This window comes from Aquarana catesbeiana, linkage group LG01, assembly GCF_042186555.1.
Source record: "Aquarana catesbeiana isolate 2022-GZ linkage group LG01, ASM4218655v1, whole genome shotgun sequence".
NCBI lineage: Eukaryota > Metazoa > Chordata > Amphibia > Anura > Ranidae > Aquarana > Aquarana catesbeiana.
The window spans coordinates 819764823-819770922 of NC_133324.1; positions in this window are offsets into that span (position 1 = coordinate 819764823).

The following is a 6100-nucleotide window of genomic DNA, read 5'->3' on the forward strand; positions in this document are numbered from 1 at the left end:
TGCTTGTTTAGGTCTGGCAGACAGCAAAGAGCTGATTCTCCTCTTCCCTGGCAGTCAGTGCTCTCCTCTACTTCCCTACACTCTGCCAGTAGAATATCCTTGTGTCCTCGCATCCACTGCAGGCCTCTGGGCTCTTCATTGTACTTGATGATAGCACAGGTCCTGTGACTGCTGGAGTGTAGGGGAGAAAAGGCTTTGGGAACCAGTTTTACAGTCCAGAGGCAGGCTGTGTGATTAAAAGTGCTGTCCTAATTGTACAGAATTGTAATTGATTCTTAGACCATGAGTGATACAGTGAGGGGGGGAAAAAAAAAAAAAAAAAAAGTATTTGATCCCCTGCTGATTTTGTACGTTTGCCCACTGACAAAGAAATGATCAGTCTATATTTTAATGGTAGGTTCATTTTAACAGTGAGAGACAGTATAACAACAAAAATATCCAGAAAAACGCATTCAAAAAAGTTATAAATTAATTTGCATTTTAATGAGTGAAATAAGTATTTCATCCCTATCAATCAGCAAGAGTTCTGGCTCCCAGGTGTTTTCTATACAGGTAACGAGCTGAGATTAGGAGCACTCTCTTAAAGGGAGTGTGCCTAATCTCAGCTTGTTACCTGTATAAAAGACACCTGTCCACAGAAGCAATAAATCAGATTCCAATCTCTGCACCATGGCCAAGACCAAGGATGTCAGGGATAAGATTCTAGACCTGCACAAGGCTGGAATGGGCTACAAGACCATCGCCAAGCAGCTTGGTGAGAGGGTGACAACAGTTGGTGTGATTATTCGCAAATGAAAGAAACAAAATAACTGTCAATCTCCCTCGGTCTGGGGCTCTGTGCAAGATCTCACCTCGTGGAGTTTCAATGATCAAGAGAATGGTGAGGAATCAGCCCAGAACTACACGGGAGAATCCCCCAATGATCTCAAGGCAGCTGGGACCATAATAGCCAAGAAAACAATTGGTAACCTACTACGCTGTGAAGGACTGAAATACTGCAGCACCCACAAGGACCCCCTGCTCAAGAAAGCACATGTACAGGCCCGGCTAAAGTTTGCTAATGAACATCTGAATGATTCAGAGAACTGGGTGAAAGTGTTGTGGTCAGCTGGGACTAAAATCGAGCTCTTTGGCATCAACTCAACTTGCCAGGTTTGGAGGAGGAGGAATGCTGCCTATGACACCAAGAACACCATCCCCACCATTAAACATGGAGGTGGAAACATTATGCTTTGGGGGCGTTCTTTTGCTAAGGGGCTGGGACAACTTCACTGCATCAAAGGGACAAAGGATGGGGCCATGTACCATCAAATCTTGCGTGAGAACCTCTTTCCTTTAGCCAGGGCATTGAAAATGGGTCATGGATGGGTATTCCAGCATGACAATGTCCCGAAACACACAGCCAAGGCAACAAAGAAGTGGCTCAAGAAGAAGCACATTAAGGTCCTGGAGTGGCCTAGCCAGTGTTCAGACCTTAATCCCATAGAAAATACGTGGAGGGAGCTGAAGGTTCGAGTCACCAAACGTCAGCCTCAAAAGAGGAGTGGGCCAAAATCCCTCCTGAGATGTGTGCAAATCTGGTGGCCAACTACAGTTTTATGCTAGTGGCCTTAAGTGTAGGGCTGCAACTAACGATTATTTTCATAATCGATTAGTTGACCGATTGTTTTGATTAATCAGATAAAAACCTCAAAAAAAAAAGCGTGGCGTATAACTTGGTTAAAACTTGCCGACCAGCCGCCGTAATTATACTGCGGCAGGTCGGCACGATCCCGTGAACCGTCATAGCTGTATGTCGGTCCCTTTAAGTGGGACAGCAGACGCGCGCCTGCTGCACAACGGGGGTGCCGATGCTTGTGAGCGGTGGTCACAATGACCGCCGGCCACGAGAGGCAGAACAGGGACGCGTGTGTGTGTGTATAAACACACAAATCCCTGTTCTGTGAGATGAGGAGAGAGAGAGAGAAAGAGAGATCGTGAGTTCCTACGAGCTGGGAACCACGATCTTTCATCTCCTATAGTCAGTCCCATCCCCTACAGTTAGAACACACACATAGGGAACACAGTTAACCCCTTGATCGCCCCCTAGTGTTAACCCCTTCCCTGCCAGTAAATTTATACAGTAATCAGTGCATTTTCATAGCACTGATCACTGTATAATGAACCCAAAAATGTGTCAAAAGTGTCTGCCGTAATGTCGCAGTATCGATAAAAAAAAATAAATAAATAAATAAATATCGCAGATCGCCGCCATTACTAGTAAAAAAAAAAAAAATAATAATAATCCCTTTCATGACTAAGCCTATTTCTGACATTTAGTGTTTACAAGTTAAAATTCATATTTTCATATTTTTTGCTAGAATATTACTTAGAACCCCCAAACATTTTATATATATATATATATATATATATATATATATTAGCAGAGAATCTAGAGAATAAAATGGCGATTGTTGCAATATTTTATGTCACACGGTATTAGTGCAGCGGTGTTTTAAACTTAACTTTTTGGAAAAAAAGACACTTAAATGAATTAAAAAAAAAAAATGAAACAGTAAAGTTACCCCAATTTTTTTGTTATGTGAAAGATGATGTTACGCCGTGTAAATAGATACCAAACATGTCATTCTTTATAATTGCACGCACTCATGGAATGGCGACAAACTACAGTACCTAAAAATCTCCATAGGTAACGCTTTAAAAATGTTTTACGGTTACCAGGTTAGAGTTACAGAGGAGGTCTAGTTCTAGAATTATTACTTTTGCTCTGATGATCGTGGCGATACCTCACATGTGATATTTGAACACCGTTTACATATGCGGGCACAACTTCCATATCCGTTTTCTTTGCTGCGCTTTAAAAATTTTTTTTTCTTATTTATTTTTATATAATTAAATTGTGTTTTCAGGGAAAAAAAATTTGATCATTTTTATTGCTGTCACGAGGAATGTAAGCATCCCTTGTAATAGGTGGTGACAGGTACTCTTTATGGAGGGATCGGGGGTCTAAAAGACCCCAAATCCCCCCTTTGCACTTCAAAGTATCTTTGCCAACAACCTCATGCAAAGTCGAATGGAAGGATTCTTCTTTGCCTTGACCACCTGAATCAGTTCCTTTATGGCACTGATCTTTGCCTGGGGCAAGAATACATTTTCCTGGGCTGTATCTATGATCTGACTCAAGTATTCTAATCTTCTTGATGGTTTTAAGGAGGATTGCTCTAGGTTGAGAATCCAGCCTAGGTATTCCAGGTAGTTGACTGTGGTGATCATACTTTGGTCTAAGCGGGCTACCGACTGGTCTATCAAGAGTAGATCGTCTAGGTATGCTATAATCGTTATACCTTGGGCCCTTAATCTGGCTAAAGGAGGGGCCAGGACCTTTGTAAACATTTGAAGGTGCAGTAGCTAGACCGAAAGGCAGAGCTACAAATTGAAAATGAAGATTTTCTACCTTGAAGCGTAGATATTTCTGGTGAGCAGGGAAAATCGGCACATGGAGGTATGCATCCTTGATGTCGATTGGCGCCAGAAGTTCTCCTTGTGGGATGGAGACTACTGATCAGATTGACTTCATGCGGAAAGAGCAGATATTCAGGAACCGGTTTAGATTCTTGAGATCCAGAATGGGTCTGACATCTCCATTTGGTTTTGGCACCGTGAAAAGGTTTGAATAAAACCCCAATCCCTGCTCTTGCATGGGGACCACCGAGATCACTTTTTGAGACAAAAGACGGTCCAATGCTTGAAAGAGAGACTTCTTTTTCTCTGGATCCTTGAGAACATTTGATCTGAGAAAACGAGGAGACGGGGACCAACCCGTCATGGCTGCAGAAAAAAAAACCTCTTCAGTAATATAGGCAGGGGCTGCAGTGTTGGAAACAGTTGCAACATTTGACAGCCCTGATGGCTCACTCTGACCAGCCACCTCAGATCTCACAGGGGAGGATGCTATTGTAGAGATGCGTTTAGGCTTTTTAGCGTTTGAAGGAGTCCCTCTTGAGCCCTTTTTTGGGGTGTTTCTACCCTCCCTTCTGACCATAGCCCGATGCACAAATGCAGAGGTACTACCAGAAGAAATCGCACCCACTGCTTGAGCAAATAGTCTAGCAATTGCCGCTGCTATTAGTGCTCAGCCTGGTGCTTTAGTTTAGTTTGTGTCCCTCCAACAGTTTCAGACAGCAAAATTGAGCTTTTTAAAAGTTCTCCTGCGCTGGACGTTGCTGCACGCCAATGCCGCGATAAGCCACGCCTCCTCCATATACCCACCACGCCCCCCTCTCCTCTTTTTAAAAAAGAGCATTTCCCATGCGAGCGCGGGCCTGAGATCCGACAGGATCGGCGTGTGTGGGGTGGGGGGGGTGGCAAGGAGGCTGTGACAAACCGCCGTGCAGGCGGTGGAAAATGGAGCAGCATTGTTTCTGGCTTCTCCCTCTATCCAGAGAGTGGGGGAAAGCTTCTGTCCAGGTGGGGGGTGTTTTTAGGAAAAAATCCTCCAACACCTTACCGGAGGCCTGGGACTGCACGCCGGAGGGAAGTCTGCAGCTTCTGCTGAGTACAGAGTGATCTGAGGAAAGCATGAAAGGTACGTGCTCTATACACCTGCCAGTGGTGACTTTTAGGCATGACATTTACTTTTTAAAAGGAGACAATTCATAAGAGAATTTAAAATTCCGTAGAAATCTCCACTTACCTTTCCCGCTGCAGGGATTCTGTGGTAAAACCAACAGACCCAATCTTCACTCCTCACAGTGGGCTCCATTAAAAAACCTTCAGGAACCGGGGCCCCTTTTTATCAGGGGATCCACACTCTTGGACCCATAAAGCACCCCGCCAGGAAAACTTTATGGCTGAAAAAACCAAAGCACTGGATCCCGTGGTCCAGCTCTCTAAAAAGAGAAGCGTTACGGGCTAAACCTCGTTTCTTCCGATACGAGGCTCGGGTACCATTCAATTTGGCCTGAAAAGACACTTTGAATGGATCTGGTTGCATAGCCTGCCCCAGCAAGGAATATTCCAGTGGAGCTCAGCACAGCACATCTTTACCCGTGACCAACACTTGATACTGGCGAAAAAACTGAGGTACTCCCAGTAGTGGGAGGGGTTATATAGGGAGTGGACTTCTTGTCTTAGGGTGTGCAAGTGTCCATCACCTGAAAGGTGACTTAAAACCCACATAGTAACTACTATGGCTCTGTGTCCCGTGATGTACGATAAAGAAAAAAAGTGTACTTTTTTTCTAAATGTACAGAATATCGGCAGACAATATCAGCCTGAGAGGTGGCTGAAATATCGGTATCATAATAGCACCGAAAAACGATATTGGTTGATCCCTTCTCTTGACCATGTTCCTTGAACTGTCAAGGACTGGAGGCCCTGCCTGACAGACTAGCACCTGTTATACGAGCATTCCAGTGGTAAGGAAGGATGGACAGACTTCCCCCACTGACAGATCTGGTGTGGTGATCCATCAAGATAAGGAAGTTCTTTTATGGCTGGATAGAAGCATGGGCAAAGTCATGGGAAAGACCACTTTTCCATGCTGTTGGAGAGTTCTTGAATGAAACTGGGCAAAAGGAACTGCCTCAAAAGGTGGCATTTGTTAGGCCTATAACTCTCATGGCGAGAGGTGCCTTCCTACTCTTAGAAGTGAGGGCGCCCCTTCATTGGTAAAGTCGACTTTTGGGAAAGGCTTGATTATTTTTGTAGGCCAAGCCTTGTGCCAAAAGGAAAGGCTATACATAGGTTTAAAAGCCTGATTAAAGTGTACAGGTGCTCTGCATTTAGAAGAGCTGGCAGTCCCTGAGGAGGGTGGTTTGGGGAATGAAAGCCCTCCCACTTGTGACCCCTTTGATCAAGTACCTCAAACAGATGTCTTCCTTGAAAGGACATTTTGCAGGCAGCTTCAGCTGTCCAAGCTTTTTACCTATAATAGTCTGTGCATGTGAAGACTATTCTGCAATTTTGTCTCATGATATGTTCTAACACATCCACACAGTGTTGTGTTGATTAGAGTTCTAAGAAAAATAATAAAGAAAAATACTGGTAAAGCTTATTTCTACACAAAGGAGAAGGGATCCATTACCTTGGCTCTGTAAAG